We start from the raw sequence: 17,476 nt of genomic DNA, 5'->3' as shown, positions 1-17,476 counted from the left end.
TAGGCGCTCCTTTGGCGCGTCCGCAGAGCGCGTCCGCTGCGCGGAGGCATGATCTTCTGTTTAAGTACTAGCGCCGAGTGCCTTGCACCTGAGCAGCTAGACTGCACCCAACCTGGGAGATACCTCCTTAAGATGGCCGCGTTCCTTCCACTTCGCCTCCCAAGATCGAGGCCGGACTGAGCCCTAAATCGGCAAAGTCATGCGAGTGAGGAATATATGATTAAAAATGCCACAAAGGCCAAAGTAATAGTTTAACACAAATTTAACAGTTTTTTAAAAACGATGCTGTGATACAGTTTTACTGTGCAGAGTGTATGTGTATCTCCCGGCTTCTGCCTTAGGAGAATAAGCGGGTCTTGCGAACAGCTTTGCTTCCCTGCTTAAGTACTAGCGCCGAGTGCCTTGCGCCTGAGCAGCTAGACTGCACCCAACCTGGGAGATACCTCCCTAAGATGGCCGCATTCCTTCCACTTCGCCTCCCAAGATCGAGGCCGGACTGAGCCCTAAATCGGCAAAGTCATGCGAGTGAGGAATATATGATTAAAAATGCCACAATGGCCAAAGTAATAGTTTAACACAAATTTAACAGTATTTTAAAAACGATGCTGTGATACAGTTTTACTGTTCAGAGTGTATGTGTATCTCCCGGCTTCCGCCTCAGGAGAATAAGCGGGTCAGCTGACAATTTGAAGAAAGTATTCAGATCTCCTTTAGGTTTGAGAGAAATGCCCGAAAGCCACTGGGTTGCTTCAGCTGTGGATATTTTAGGTCCCATTCTGGATAGTGAAGGGGTGCCGAAATATATCACAGTACTTATGGTATTGTATTCAAGCTCCCCGTACGTTTGCATTCATTCCAAAGTGGATGAAACTGTTATCATTTTGCTTTTGGAAAGGTATTCCTACAAATTATTACTTAGTGACAATGGGCCACACTTTACGTGGAAAAGTAAAAAAATATAATGTCCAGGAATGGAATTGAGGCGGTGCACACAGTAGTGTACTATCCCAGAGGTATTGGCAGTATTGAAAGATTCAATCGAGTAATCATGGTAAGTATGGAAGCTGTGATTAATGCAGGCAACAATTGGGAAAAAGAATTAGGTAAGTTAATCTGGGCTTAAAGAATTACACCCTCAGTGACTGGTTACAGTCCTTTTACATTTTTTGAGAGGACGTGAATTGTTTACCAAGAATATCAAGGCTTGGATGTCATTGGAGCTGGAAAGGAAATGGTCACTGGAGGTGGCTGAGAAAATTTGGGAACTGGCTAAAAAGACATACAAGGAGTGCAATGATAAAAAGAATGAAGTAAGGGATGTTGATCTGCAATAGGATTAGTGGGTGTGTGTAAAAATGGATAGCAAGGTGTATGACTGTTCTGCTAAGTTGTCAAATGGAAAGATCTGCCATTTCAGTAAGTTGTCTCAATGTAAAAAAGGATTGTCATTAAGCAAGGAGATGAGAAGGAAGAGAGGAGAAGAAGGAAAAAACTTGTGATGGTGAAAGGATCAGGATGTTGATAAAAGGTGTCTGGGTTGGAGGAGAATTAGGATAGTCTTGGTGGAAGGAGTCTAGAGGTGGAAGTGAGAGAGAGTAATACTATTGAGAGGGATACAAGCAACAATGACAATTGAGAAAGGTTAGAATCTATCAAAGGTGTAAGTGATAACAGCCTTACAAGAGGCAAGTTAACTGGTTTTGACTGAGCACAGAGCCTCTCTGCCACAAGAGAACAAAGGAAATGTGGTATAAATATTGGGGCCAAGACCTCAGAACTTCAGAATATTTCTGGACTCAAGAGGAACCTCTGCCAAGGATAAGAGCTAGGAAAACTGAAGGAGAAGTACAGCACCTTTGCTGTGTGCTGTTTGGGGTTGACCTGCAGTGGCTGTTTCTGCCAAGGAGAGGATTAAGACTTTGTTGTGTGCTGTGTCTCCTGCTTGAAGAAGATCTCCAAGGGCTTTAAGTAGAGCTTGGCTCCTGTTCTGAAGTCTTAGGAACACAAAGACTTCACCACCAGCTCCCCTGAACTTCCTTGCTGGGAGTTCTGACCTGCCAAGAGGTGCCTGTTGCTGAGTTGGGCCTCTGGAGGTTGTTCCTGCTGTTGGCAGCTAGAAAATAGATGCAACTACGAGAAGAGTCCCATGCATTCAGGAATATATGAGACAATGAATATAGACAGAATCAGTTCTATATTTTGAGTGACATGTCCAGCCGGACAGAGGTCTTTAAGTTTACTCAATAAACAAATGATCCGTACAATTGGAATACCTTCAACTAATCACCAGTGTGGTACACAAGCCTGTGCCCAACCACTAACGGATCAAATACAGAAGGTAGGTTACGAACATAGAAGGGCTTTTAAGGCAAACAAATGTTTTCTGTATAAAATTCAGTTGTACAGAGAAATCAACACAGCACCATTACATTACATAGCAATCACGTTTTGTATAGGGTGCTAGACAGGGCGACAGCGTTTCGGTCCCCCTATTAATCACAGGGACCATCATCAGGACATTCAATTAATGCCTTAACGTTATTAGCCTCTAATTGCCCGGACACTCGTGTGTGACCGGCAAGGGAGTGTAGCCTGTATTTGGTTAAGCGTTACAAAAAGAGGGGTTAACCCATGCAGTCTAGGGGACCTGGGCGCTATATGATACATGTAAGAGGGGGGTCCCCATAGGAAGGAGTTGTGTATTGTATATAACAAACACAGCAAATTGCACAAAACATCAGGCAAAAATTGTGTAGACAAAATTCAAATTGGCATATGTTATTTAATGACCAATGTTTTATGATTAGTATCTACAATCAAAACATCAAGTGGATTAACGGCCCCGAAGGGGGGAGAAAAGGAGAAAGGGAGGGGTAGTGCTCAAGGAAGTGTCGAGAGGTCATAACATAGTGTAAGAGAGTAACAATGCAAATTAGCACAGGTTATCGAAAGATAATCTGAATACACACGTCCCAAATCAGGACTACAGATTCAAGAACAAGTATGAACAAGGCAATTCCACGGTCACAACTAATTATTAGTAAATGCAAAAATGTGCCGGAAAGACAAAGTACAGAAGGAACTGTCGACGTTTCGACCCCTATCTATAGGCCGAATGGAGTCCTTTTACGGGGTCTTCATCAGGACATCAAAGTGGGGAAGAGGGGTGGGGCCATTCATGGTTGTGTTCCCACAAAGAGGGGAGGTTTCGGTACATGTGCGGAGGATACCCGCTGAACGTCGAGGTAGGTATGGTTAATAAAACTCAACGCACCAGTAATAAATAGAGGTGCTTAATTGGACCGTTCACAACTCAGGTGAGGCTATGCATAATATGGTTTCAAAAAGACAGTCAATTCGGAAGGTTGTTTAAACTTGCAAAAGTACATGGGCTTGCAAGTTCAAAACACGGCAGTTTGCAATACGGCGTCTGTCCGTAGAAACTGGAAATTATTTGTTCAGCGCAATACACCAGTCACTTGGTTGCTCTGGCATCAATGATGCCTGCCACTTGAGTGTCGAACATGAGCTTGGTTCGGTTAGGTGGGTCCGGTATTTTATTTGCTAAACTACGGCAACGACCCTGCCTGCTGCTGAACACACGAGCGCCGACTCCGCAGTCTGAGCTTGTATTTGGTTCAGCAGCCCAGGATCAGGAGCATTTTGTACCGCGTTACAATATCGTAATCCGACGGTGCCAGGATACTACCGGGTTAGTCGGTAATTCAGTATGTTGCCATACCCCCCCGCATTTGCATACACCAAGCAGCAGGCACCGCGGGGTGCCTGCCCCTTCGTGTATGCAAATGCGTGCATTTCATTTTAAGATTGTGGCGGGCGGTGCAGTGAGCACTGCCAGCCACAATGTTAAAATGAGGATTGCGCCGCCACTGTGGCGGGCGCATCCTAATGCACATTTCGGGACCCCCGCCCTTAAGGCATGCGGTCCCGTTTCCCGATAGGGTGGCGGGCGGGCAAAGCCCGCCCCCCATCCTAATGAGCCCCTTTGTGTTGAAAGTCTGGCCTCGATAGTTGGCTATGGACAGAACTGTTTCTACCTTCTAAGAAGTACATTTTGATTGCTGTATTTTCGATTTTTGTCATTTTGGTCTTGTTTGGTTTAGATAAAGATTACTTATTTTTCTAAACTGGTATGGTGTCCATTCGCAGTGTTTTCACTGTGTTACTGTATGTGTGCACAAATGCTTTACCCACTGCCTCTGAGATAAGCCTGTCTGCTCGTGTCAAGCTACCAAGAGGGTGAGCAGGGGTTATTATAGAAGTGTATCCCCCTTACCTTGACTATGAAGAAGAGTGTCTACTTGGAAAAAGGTGCAAAACATTGCCAACTAGAGACTCCCATTTCTAACAACATGTTAAGATGATTAGAATTATTAGTATTATTTGTTAACCTAAGAAGAAGAATTGTAAAAATGTATTAGTATAGCATTTAAGATTTTAGTTAGTTACTAAAGCGGAAGGATGTGCAGCATCTGGGTCAGCCTGACACCATGGGCAACAGTTACCATGGAAGTGAGGATTCCAGAATACGTTGTAACGGCAGTTGGATGAGTGCTTAGTTGAAGGGCAGACATTACTGCTTGCTCTCCTGGAATAAATATCTAGTAATTACCACTGGCTCCTGTCATTGATGGAAAGGACACCCCAGCAAGGCCCTGAAAAGTATCCAGTGCAATGTACAAGCAGCTTTAGTATTTCAATAAAACACAATTACCTTCATTATGGGTGCGAAACACCTGATGACTCAGCCTCAGAGGTACAGATGTACAGATTTCCAACCTATGCAGCCATTCTGAAAAGAAGGGCAATGTGACCTTAGTTCCCACTCAGTCCACTGCCGTATGTTTATCATGGCAACCACAGTCCCCATCCACACAGTGTCTTATTAACGCAAGTGAACATTGTACTATGTGAATGTGTGTGATATGTGAAGATTGTCTCTGTATGTATTAATATTTTAAAATGTCTTGCTTTTCTTCTTCCCTTTGTGTTTTTAACTTTTCTTTAGAAGTTGTGTTGTTTAGCTGGCTGTTCACAGTACCTTTTTACGTAAGGTGTCTTGGCAGGAATTGTTATATACATGAAGTGGTTGTATGAAAATCTATAGCAACATGGAATAATTTATTTGGGTGTAGGTACAATCATTTTTTTTATCTTAGGAAGTGTTGTTGTCCATTCTGAAACTCAGGTATGCTAGTTCTTTTTTCAAAACCTTTTAATTAGGTTGTCTATTAACAATGTAATTGAATCAGAAAATTCTAATTTCTGCAAGCTAAGGACTATGGACTGGGGCTGGTTCCTTCACCCTCCCTAAGGAACAGTTAGGGGAAGGCCTGGACTTCTGTGCCCCAGCAGGAGGAGAGAGGCACCAAAAACCAAGCAAATGAGAAAACTGGTGTAAGGAGCTAGTGAATCAAGCTTCTTGAAATTGTTCAACAGAGGCATGCCACTCCGTCGCATCTTCTATTATTTCCTCAGTGAAGGCTAAGCTCTTGGTGGACACCGCAAGGCTCTTTACAACATACCATGAGGAGCAGGGATAAGTGGGGCCCATTCTGGCAACCCCTGGGGGCCTCCATCACCCTGGGGGCAGATATAAGAAGACCAGGATATCCATTCCCAGACCCAGAAGAGAAAGAAGATGGTGTGTTTATCCCTGAACTGCAATGCGCTGGTATGCCAAGCATATTTCCCACCTGTGCCAAGTCTGGGGGGCCCTCAGCCTTCCTCCCTGTGCTTTTCATGGGCAATGGGACAGTGATGATCCTGCTGCGGGTGAGAACAAGGAACCAAATGGCTCCCACCCTGCGGGACCAACAAGGAGAATGCAGCTGCCTCCCGAGCAGCAGGGGTGTCAAGGGATCCCTATGGACCACTGGGGCCCTAGGACTTCTCCCACAGCCCCCTATGCAGGATCTGCCTTGGGGGGCCTGTGTATGACCAGGCACCCGAAGAACAAAAGAAAAAGAAGAAAAAGATGTGTGGCGTTAGGCCGCACGCTTTTCAAGAAATTGTTCAGACCTCTCATTTGAAATTCCTAGTTCCACTGAGAGAGTTCCCCATAGTGCCTGCAGAGATTGTTCACTCAAGCTTCTCACACTGTGGTAGCCTCGGAAATAGCAGGGGCACCACCATCGAAACAAAGAGGTGTCATATCATGGGGTACTGCAGATTCCGTGACACCTCAGAGGGTTTTCAGTAAAATGACCCTAGGTTTCAAGGGTGAATAAATCTAGGACCATTTGTTCTACAGCCTGAGAGAGCAGGAATTTCTAGTGGTTGGTCCTATGGTTGCATATTCTGTGGTCTAAAGTGGCAGATATAAGACATAGAGGTGTTACTTTGTTTGGCAATGCTTTATTTAAAATGGTAAAAAACAGTTGATGGACAGAATGTAGAACAATGTCATACATTCACCCCAGTACAAGGATCTGGGCCTAAATCCATCATTTTTTTGCACTCCACACCACCCTGGGTTAGACACTGGCTATATGCAAATCAGCTCTGACCCTGTGCCTCATGGAAACAGTCCAGTCCGAACTTACAAGCCATGTCTTTCCCAGACCGGAATCAAGCATCCAAGGACCGGTTTCTGGCTATCAGCCTTCATCAGCCTGGATAGCTTGATTCCAGTGGTGTGGAGAGCCTGGGACTCACGTCTGAGTATACCCAGCACACTCAGGGTGAAAATTGCAAAAAACACAGTTGATGGACAGAATGTAGAACAATGTCATACATTCACCCCAGTACAAGGATCTGGGCCTAAATCCATAGTTTCTTTGCACTCCACACTACCCTGGGTTAGACACTGGCTATATGCAAATCAGCTCTGACCCTGTGCCTCATGGGAACAGTCCAGTCCGAACTACCAAGCCATGTCTTTCCCAGACCGGAATCAAGCATCCAAGGACCGGTTTCTGGCTATCAGTCTTCATCAGCCTGGATAGCTTGACTCCAGTGGTGTGGAGAGCCTGGGACTCACGTCTGTGTATACCCAACACACTCAGGGTGAAAATTGCAAAAAATACAGTTGATGGACAGAATGTAGAACAATGTCATACATTCACCCCAGTACAAGGCTCTGGGCCTAAATCCATCGTTTCTTTGCACTCCACACCACCCTGGGTTAGACACTGGCTATATGCAAATCAGCTCTGACCCTGTGCCTCATGGGAACAGTCCAGTCCGAACTACCAAGCCATGTCTTTCTCAGACCGGAATCAAGCATCCAAGGACCGGTTTCTGGCTATCAGCCTTCATCAGCCTGGATAGCTTGACTCCAGTGGTGTGGAGAGCCTGGGACTCACGTCTAAGTATACCCAGCACACTCAGGGTGAAAATTGCAAAAAACACAGTTGATGGACAGAATGTCGAACAATGTCATACATTCACCCCAGTACAAGGATCTGGGCCTAAATCCATTGTTTTTTTGCACTCCACACCACCCTGGGTTAGACACTGGCTGTATGCAAATCAGCTCTGACCCTGTGCCTCATGGGAACAGTCCAGTCCGAACTACCAAGCCATGTCTTTCCTAGACCGGAATCAAGCATCCAAGGACCGGTTTTTGGCTATCAGCCTTCATCAGCCTGGATAGCTTGACTCCAGTGGTGTGGAGAGCCTGGGACTCACGTCTGAGTATGCCCAGCACACTCAGGGTGAAAATTGCAAAAAACACAGTTGATGGACAGAATGTAGAACAATGTCATACATTCACCCCAGTACAAGGATCCTTGGATGCTTGATTCTGGTCTGGGAAAAACATGGCTTGGTAGTTCGGACTGGACTTTTCCCATGAGGCACAGGGTCAGAACTGATTTGCATATAGCCAGTGTCTACCCCAGGGTGGTGTGGAGTGCAAAAAAACGATGGATTTAGGCGAGAATTATCAGGTCCGAGGAAATTGAGCCCAAGACCCGCCGAGGCGGGCATTGAACACTGGTCCTCGGGCCAGACCTCTGCATCAGGGTCTGCCGCTCTAACCATTGAGCCACACTTCTCCACATTAAGAGGGGTGAGTTTGTGATGAGAATAGCTCTGCTTGTACTACAGAACTACTAGTTATTAGGCTGCTCCATGGGAATGCAGGCAGCAGTATTGTCTACTGAGGCATGTTTAAAGGTAAAGAGATATGCATTCTGCATGTACCTGGCTCCATATATTATTGCTAAGTGAAATGGCAAAAGGGATTAATATAAAATTAAATAATGGTTTGTTTTGTTCATGTCAACTATATTCTCAATACAAAGTTATATTTATTTAGGGGTTTCTCAAAGGCAAATGGCTCTCATCCACATATATTAGACAACTTCATTGGCTAAAGAAGTCACACATATTTTGAGGGGGTCTTAAATTGTTATGCCAGACATCCTGTTTTGAACAGCACATGCTCTTTATGTGCAACCTCTACAATGTGACCTGGATCTTTTTTTGGTCTGCGGCAGATGTGATAATCCAGCATGTTGCAAAAAGGCCATAAGCAAACGTTTATTGAAACCCTGACACATGATGTTAATGATTCAGGAAGCACTCTGCAAATCCCACTGAATACGCTTCAAGAGACTGTTGAACTCCGTCCTTGCAATGGCATTTGCAAAATGCTATTAATTCAATCTCTGTCCCTTTAAGGGTCACAGGCTTCAGTAAAATAAAAATGGAGGCACAATGAGAAGGGGCATTGAGAAGGGGCTCTTGTGGAGCAGTGGATGTCCCCCAATGCCTGCGTGTTGACATTCACTAAGTGTTAGACCTGGCCTCCTTGGTGTGGTACTTCCCTAACATTCTGCCTTCTATCCTTCTGTTTGGCTGAATTTGTTTTTGCTGGCTTTAGGACTCTGCACACTTTACCACTGCTAACCAATGCTAACATGCTTGTCCTCTCTCCCTCAAACATGGTAAAATTGGCTTGCACCTCATTGGCCTATTTAATGTACTTATAATTTCCTATTAAAGTGGTACTGCGTGTACCCTGGACCTGGAAATTAAATGCTACTAGTGGTCCTGCAACACTGATGATTGTGCCACCCACTTTAGTAGCCCTTTAAACATGTTTGAGGTCTACCAGGCCCAAACCTTCCTTTTTATAACATATAAGACACCCCTAGGGTAAGCTCTGAATAGCCCAGAGGGGAGATTGTGCTGTATTTAAAATGTAGGACATATGCTTTTAAGTTTTACATGTTCTAGTAGTCAAAACTCCTACATTTATTTACTGCAAAGCCTACTACCTCCCTACAGGAAAACATTGGAGTTCCTCATCACATTTAATAGGCTGTAACTTCCATTTGTGAGAAGATGGACAGGTCAAGTTGGTGTATAAAGAATTTAAATTAAAAGGCCCCCTTTAATGGTAAAGTTGGATTTTCAATCCCAATTTTTAATATGGCACTTTAGAAAGTTGCATTTTCTTGTCCTAAACATTTGGTGCCTGCAACCTGATCCTGGGTCACATGACTAGGTGTAGCTGGCCGTTGGTCTTTATGTATTGCTCCCAGACAGTGAGGCAAAGTGAAGATAGGTGTTGGTAGGATGGGCCAATCTGAGTTAACGAGGGTGGGGAGCTATCACCTGCAAATCACAAAGGGCTCAACACTGTTCTATTTTGAGCTTAGTGAAACAGGAAAGAGAGGAAGGGGATGACTGATACCTCAGGGGGTGAAAACATCTAGAAGCATCCTCCACTTCAAAGTGGACACCAGGTATAAATATTGGACCCTTAGGTCCAACTCTTCAGTACACTTCTGGACCTGTGGATTCCTCCAGTAAGAAGGACTGCTGTGCCCCAGTAAGGGCTGCCACTCTACTGGGCAGTTGCTCCAAAGGACTGTTGCCCTCCTCGTGTGACCCCTGCCCTACTGTCCTTTTGCCTGGGTGAGAGGACTGGACCTACATCTGTTGAATGCAGGACCCAAGAGTAATTCCAAGGGTTAGTTGGTCGGCCTCCTGACTTGAGGCTCAGGGAAAAAAGCTTTCAACAACCTTGAACTCAACACCTGGACTCTGCCAGCTGTGTTTCCCTGGACCGGAAACAAGCATCCTAGGACCGGTTTCGGGTTCATAACCCTCATCAGCCAGGATATCTTAAATCCAGTGGCAGGGTGAGCAAGGCACCCACGTCTGGGCATACCCTGACAACTCAGGGTGAACAAAGCGATACCAAAGGCTCACTTTGCCACAAGATAACCTGGCTGATGAGGGTTAAGAACCTGAAACCGGTCCCAGGATGCTTGTTTCTAGTCCAGGGAAGACATGGCCTGGCAGTTCGGGCTGGACGGTTCCGATGAGGCACAGGGTCAGACTGATTTGCATATGGCCATGTCTGAACTGGGGTGGTGGAGTGAGCTAAAGAATGGTGATGGATTAAACCCAGATCAGTTGACTGCGGGTGAGTGTTTGATTTGCTCAAACGCTCAGTCCATCATCCCCTTTAGTATCACTTTGTTCGCCCTAGGTTGGCAGGGTATGCCCAGACATGGGTCCCTTGCTCACTTTGCCACTGGATTCAAGATAGCCTGGCTGATGAGGGTTATGAACCCGAAACTAATACCAGGATGCTTGTTTCCGGTCCAGGGAAGACATTGATTGGCAGTTCAGGCTGGACTGCTCCCATGAGGCACAGGGTCAGACTGATTTTCATATGGCCATGTCTGAACTGGGGTGGTGGAGTGAGCTAAAGAATGGTGATGGATTAAACCCAGATCAGTTGACTGGGGGTGAGTGTTTGATTTGCTAAATGCTCCATCCATCATCCCCTTTGGTATCCCCCACTAGCCTTAGGGCGGGCCTACTCAACTGCAGATCCTTAGCAAAACACGCAGATGATGTATGGCTTTTACTTGAAGAGCAGGAATGGGATATCCTGTTTTTAACTGAAACCTGGCTCAAAGAGGAAAATGTGACCTCCATTGCACTTGCAGTCCCTCTGGGATTTAAAATATGCCTTGCCAACCGCCCCGGGACTAAAAGAGGCGGTGGTGTAGCCATTATATTCAAAGAGCATTTAGTACTGACATCCTCAGCCCCCACTACTATTCAAGGAATTGAAGGCCTCCACTTCTGCTTCCAAGTGAGCCCACAACTATCACTAGCAGGACTAGTGATATATCGCCCCCCGGTCGGCGCGGACCCCTACCTAACTATTTTACTAGATACGATTGTCCAGAGTTCGCTCCTCCATCCCCTTTTTATTGTGGTAGGCGACTTCAATATCCATATGGATAAACCCGACTGTGCCATGGCAGAGCTACTCAGAACCACGCTAAATATGGCCAGTCTCAGACTGATCAATGAGGGCCCTACACACACAGGGGGACATACTATTGATCTCATCTTTTCTAATATTAAGAATGTACTACCTGAGATACCTCTCCCCCTGACATGGTCAGACCACTCACTCGTCCCATTTACACTCAACATTGTGAATGATATCCCTGCGTCGAGTAAATGCTACTTCATGAAGAGGCAATGGAGAAAGCTGACCCCTGATACTATGTGCCCGGTCCTTGCACAAACCACCCCTCCCTTGACAAACAATGCCAATACGGATGCTATACTGCTCAATGAATGGATCGGAAAGATGGTTTCCTCCATTGCTCCAGCTTCTCGGGCTTTATCAAAAAGAGACTCCCCCTCAGCTCCCTGGTTCTCGCAGGAACTTAGGAATGAGAAAGCGGCATGTAAAAAATTGGAGAGACGCTGGAGAGCAAACTACGGTCTGGAAGAAAAAGTTAGGTATAAGGAAGCTTCCAAAAAACTTCGGAAAGCCATCAGGAAAAGTAAAAAGCGCTTCTATGCGGACTCGATTCTTCAGGCAGAACAGTCTAGCAAACAAGTCTTCAAAGTGGTACAGTCATTCTTCAAACCAAAGTGCATTGAAAGAGAGGTGGTACCCACAGCTACGCTATGTGAGCAAATCTCAGAGTTCTTTGATCATAAAATTAAAAAAGTGTACGACTCTTTTGGTCCAGTAGTAAAAACAGTGAAGCAGGACCTAGCGAATAATGGCGAGCTAGGAGAGACCCTCACCCAGTTCACGTATATCCCCCTGAACGAGGTAAGGCAAGAACTTAGCCGCTGCAAATCCGGCTCCCCTGATGACCCCTGTCCAGCTAAACTATGGAATGCCATAGCGGACTCGGTAGCCCCCACGCTTCAAGATATCTGGAACTCTTCCATCACATCGGGCATTTTCCCGGACGTGTGGAAGCACGCTACTCTCCTACCCCTAAAGAAAAAACCCAATGGAGACCCAGATGACCTCACGAATCTTCGACCAATATCCCTGTTGGCTGCCCCGGGAAAAATGCTGGAAAAAGTTATACAGCGCCAACTGAGCAAATTCGTGGAATCCAACAATATTCTACATGAAACTCAATCGGGTTTCCGTCCCGGCTTTAGCACAGAAACAGCACTCATAGAGGTAGCCGAGTCAGTGAGGTGGTCGATGGATGCAGGAAACTCAGCAATGCTGGTACTCCTGGATCTGTCGGCCGCCTTCGATACGGTGGACCATGCCAGACTACTCAGCCGTCTGGCAGCGATAGGTATTCAGGACAGTGCACTGGGGTGGATAAGCTCCTACCTATCTCTGAGAACGCAGAAGGTGGCACTCGGGACAATTTCCTCCACACCCTAACCCCTCAGCTGTGGAGTCCCGCAGGGATCAGCCCTCAGCCCCCTTTTGTTCAACATCTATCTGGCACCTCTCTTTGCGCTAATTGCCAACTGGGGTGTCAAGGCAATCTCGTATGCTGACGACACCCAGTTGGTATTTCCGTACTCAGAGATGACGCAGGATTCCTTCGCAAATTTCAAAGGCTGTCTCCAGGACATAGCACACTGGATGAACACTAATAAACTAAAATTAAATGCCAATAAAACCGAAGTCATCTTCTTCGGGAAGGGCCCCACCCCCGCCCCAGAACTCTGGTGGCCTACGGAGATGGGCCCACCCCCTTCACCCAGTCACTCGGCAAAAAATCTTGGAGTGAGATGGGATGATAATATGTCCTTTACATCCCATATCCAACAAGTGGCCGGATGCTGCCTGAGCAAGCTAAGAAACCTCCGTAAAATTTTAAAACTTCTACCGGTGGGCTGCAGAAAAACAGTTGTCCACGCAACTGTCACCTCACGACTGGATTATGCCAATGGCTTGTACCTCGGCCTCCCTAAATACCTGACTCACAAGCTTCAGGTAGTTCAGAATGCGGCTGCGAGACTGTTACTGCGAATCCCGTTTAAGCAGTCAGTCTCTCCGCATCTTCGAACCCTGCATTGGCTACCAGTTGCCAACAGAACAAAATTCAAAGCGCTGACGCTTGCATTCAGATCTTTGCATGGTTCCTGCCCACAATACCTGAAAAACCGTCTCCCAAGATACTCCCAAAGCCGCGCACTACGGTCCAATGACCGTGTTCTACTGGCTGTCCCACGTGCAAAGAAGGCCCGACTAGGCGGTCGGACCTTCTCAGCGAATGTCTCCGCTTTATGGAACTCCCTACCACAAGCAATTCAACAGGCTCCAACCGAACCCTGCTTTAAGAAACTGCTAAAGACCTGGCTTTTCACCCAGCCACGCTAGCTCCCCTATCTTTGGCCCAGGTTATCTGTGAACTACTAGCGCCGGGACACCTCCTTGTGAGGTAGCTGTTCGCGCTGTATAAAATCCAGTATTATTGTTATTATTATCGCGTTGTAAGCTAGGCAACAGCACAAGACTCCATATCATAATCCTCGCATCTTCTTTGGAACCAATAGTGCATCCTTGATGCCAGACTTTGCATTGCAAGCCCCCTCATCGATGACCTGCTCGACGATGATGCATCATGGCCCCTTGGAACCGACGTGACACAATGCATCTCAGACCCAGACCTCGCATCGCCTTTTCTGCACAACGCATCCTCGACGCAAGACTCTGCAACTTTTCATTACCAGGATGTAAGGTACTATTGTTCAGAGGGCCTAGATGGGTTTCTGTAGCCGGCCAGCATTGTTACATTGTCCTGGTTTTGTGAGACCAGATAGCTACAGTTGGAGCTTTGTGCTATTTTCATTTCAATCTATAAAATTGCATAGTTCCAGTTCTACTGATTAGATTTTTGTCATTTGGTCTTGATTTATTTATTAAACTTTATCTAATTGTTCTAAATTGGTGTGGGATTTGTCTTGTGTTGTGTTTTCAGTTTATTACTGTTGGACGTGCTGCATAAATACTTAACACATTCCCTCTAAGTTAAGCCTGGCTTCTCTGTGCCAAGCTAACAAAGGGTTGAGCTCAGGTTAATTTGGGTATTGATTTTACCTCTCTCTGAAAAGGATTGTGGTTGCGGCTTGAGTAAAGAATCTACCCCCTCAACCAATAACCCAATTTTTTACACTAGGGGGTCGATTCCGATTCGGGAAAAACCGCTCCGAATAGCCGTTCGGAGAGTTTTTCCCGTATGAATCGTACCCTGCAACATCCCCCGTATGTACAACGAAGTACGATTCGTACCAGGAGCTGGACTCCGTACGAATCATACAGAGACCGTACAAATCAAATCCCCGTACGAATCTCCCTCGGAACCCGCTGTACGCAACATCTGTATGGTTCGCAGCTGGATTTTCCGACCCAGCAAGTACGATTTGTGTCGGGTATGCACCGTATGACCCTTTTTCTACGGTAGCTGAAAACAGCCGTAAAAGCAGGGTTTGCCCCAAAACAGGTACGGAACGGCCCCCCTGGGTATGGTGCATACACCCCATGATCGCAGGGGTATGGTGTGTACCCCTGCGATCATGGGGTGTACAGACCGTACCCCATGCTCGCTGGGTGTGCAGTGCGTAAACCCTGCGATCGCAGGGGTACGGTGCATACACCCCATGATCGCAGGGGTACGCACCGTACCCCGCGATCATGGGGTGTACGCACCGTACGGTGTGTATGTAATTGTGTGCTTTTCCATACGACTCGCCCTTACCTGACGTGGACCATATGAATCGCGTCCTAATACCCCGGTCCGGATCGTACTCGTCGGGTTGTACAGCATGTTTACGATTCGTAGGGAGAGGGCTCCGGATACGAATCGTACGGAGGTTTTTTTTCCAGGATCGGAATCGACCCCTAAGTGTAAGCTGTGCCTCATGGAAAAACTTCAGATTTGCTAGTGGACACAACCTGCTATCTGGAGTAATTAGACTTTCGATGGTTTGCAAATGGATGGTGTCTGCTATCAGATGTCAGTAAACTTTCAAAGATTTACCAAGGGATCTGCTATCAGAAGCAGTTAATTTTTCAATGGTTGGCTAATGGTGGATATGGCCAGCTTTTAGGACCCAATTATTTATCCATGAGATTTGCAAGAACTTGCAATGTGACCTTTTTAAGGCACAAAGCCATTTGTGGGTCCCATGGCCGTCTATACAAAGCATCTTGGGTTCTTGCACTTGCAAAGCCTGCCATTTAACACAGCTCAGACTTTGCAAGTGCAAAATGTTTGTCTCCCTGGCCCTTTGTTACTTACGCTTCTTAGGCTACGCCTACGTCTTAGGCTACACTTCCCCCAATGCGTTTTGTGATGTGTGAGGTCCTTACTTTATTCTTTCCTTCATTACCATGCTCTGTCTCTTCAAGACATATTGTTTTCTAATTGTGGGCCTGGAGTCTGCACATTACTTTCTATTGGATGGCTTCATTGGCACTCTCACTTCCTTTCTTCCTATTGGTCAGCTGCCATAGGCTTCCTTTCTCTTTGTGAGTGTGTTCCTCCCCTACAGCATGGATGTATCAATGGCATCCTTCTACTTCTTATCTTTTTAGCTGCTACTTTTTTATTTGTATTATTCATTGCACCATAGTGTATCTTTTTGTGCCATTTCCCACTTGTACTTATTCCCCTCTGTGTTCCTGCTGCCTGCTGACCTTCTGCTGTCCTCCGTCTTGCCCCCAGCCCCTTCCTCCCATCCTCCATTGTTGGCAGCTTACCCCCAGCACCTCCTTTCCTCCATTATCTGTGTTATCCCTTACTCGCCCCTCTCTGTCTGTATGTTTACCCTCACACGTGCCCTGCCTCCTTGTTGCTTTCTGAATACTTCCTGCCTTGCCAGCAGAAAAAAAGTGGTTTTGTTTACTTTTGTTTCATTTGTACAATGGTGTACAGCAGCCACACTGCTATAAAACATGGGTAAAAAAACGCATTGACAAAGTTAAAAGCTCTCTCGTGGGCGAGACCTTTTGAATTTCCCAATGCTTGTGTTTTTCTTGGTGCTCCATTAAACACAAAAGGAGGCCTATTTTCAAACAGTCCTCGCAGATGGGAAGGTAGACTCCTCACAGAGCTGGCCATATGTTCTGGGATTGAAGACTGCAAACAGTCAGACAAAATGTGGTGTTGGCTTTATTCAACACAATGGACTCGATCAAAGCAGGGAACATATGAATTTGCTGCATATGGGATTTGGCTACATATCCACTTATGATAAAAAAAGATTTTACTTTTAAAATCCGGCATTGCATGATGACCTTTATGACTTTCCTCTCTTCTCCTGCCCTTTTACTATCTATAACCTCTTTGGGTGTTTCTCTGACTCACTTTGTTGTCTCTAGGTTGGTCCAGTGTGCTGTCTTTGAACTGTTTGATGCTTAACGCCTGTCCCTGCTTCTCCTCCCATCTGCCGTTTCACCGTTACACCATCCGCTCACTCATTCCCCTTGTCTCCATAGCGCCTGTACTTACCATCCTTCTATCACCTAGGGTCTAGCCTGACCCATCCCTTGTACTATAATTCTGTGGTTGTATCACTCACCCCACAGTTTCTTTTTCTGTCACTCTCATTCCTGATGTTTTCTTTCCGTTCATTCCTCATTTTCTGTCGGCATAGTCTTCTATGCTCCCTTTTGGGAGTTATCCCTGTGTCTTGTGTCTTCTGAACGTCATTGATATTATTGTAAGCTTAGAGAAACAACTGCTTCTCATTGGGTGTTCTTCACTCCGTGCTGTTTATTCCAATTGAAAATGTTTCCTATGGTCTGTCTGTCTTTTTCTTTCGATCAAAGATTTGTGACAAAAGTGGTCACTGACATCTCACTCTACTGCATCTTATCTCGACATTTAAATTCGAATTGATCATACAATTGCAATGAGGGTGACTTTTTCCATAAATGACTTTCGAAAGCACAGTCAAGCAAAGCAGAATTGAGATGTTTCTACATAGTACTCTCCAGAAGTATTATATTGCACTACTTTATTCTTGGGTCTCACCCAGAAAGTGCACATACTGTCTCTTCGAATCCTGTACTAACGGTGGGTGTAGAGACTGCCCATTTCTTACCATTGGTTTGCTTCATTGTCACTTTCATTTGCTTTCTTATTACTGGTCAGCTGCTGTAGGCTTCCTTTTGCTTTGTGTGTGCGTCCCTCCCCTGGGGAATGAATGCATTACTTGTGTCCTTCCACTGCTCATTGTTTTCAGGGCA

The 17,476-nt window shown here is 45.9% G+C and overlaps 1 protein-coding gene across 2 annotated transcripts in view; it reads right to left on the bottom strand.

Annotated features, from left to right (window-relative positions):
• The window catches only part of TMEM121 (transmembrane protein 121), a 1,001,838-nt gene that overhangs the window by 18,328 nt on the left and 966,034 nt on the right, over nucleotides 1–17,476 (bottom strand). The gene's annotated exons all lie outside the window — the stretch shown is intronic.

The sequence above is a fragment of the Lissotriton vulgaris genome, chromosome 9 (genome assembly GCF_964263255.1).
Source record: "Lissotriton vulgaris chromosome 9, aLisVul1.2, whole genome shotgun sequence".
NCBI classification, from domain to species: domain Eukaryota; kingdom Metazoa; phylum Chordata; class Amphibia; order Caudata; family Salamandridae; genus Lissotriton; species Lissotriton vulgaris.
Note: the sequence above shows the minus strand (reverse complement) of the source record. Positions and strands in the feature narration are given on the sequence as shown.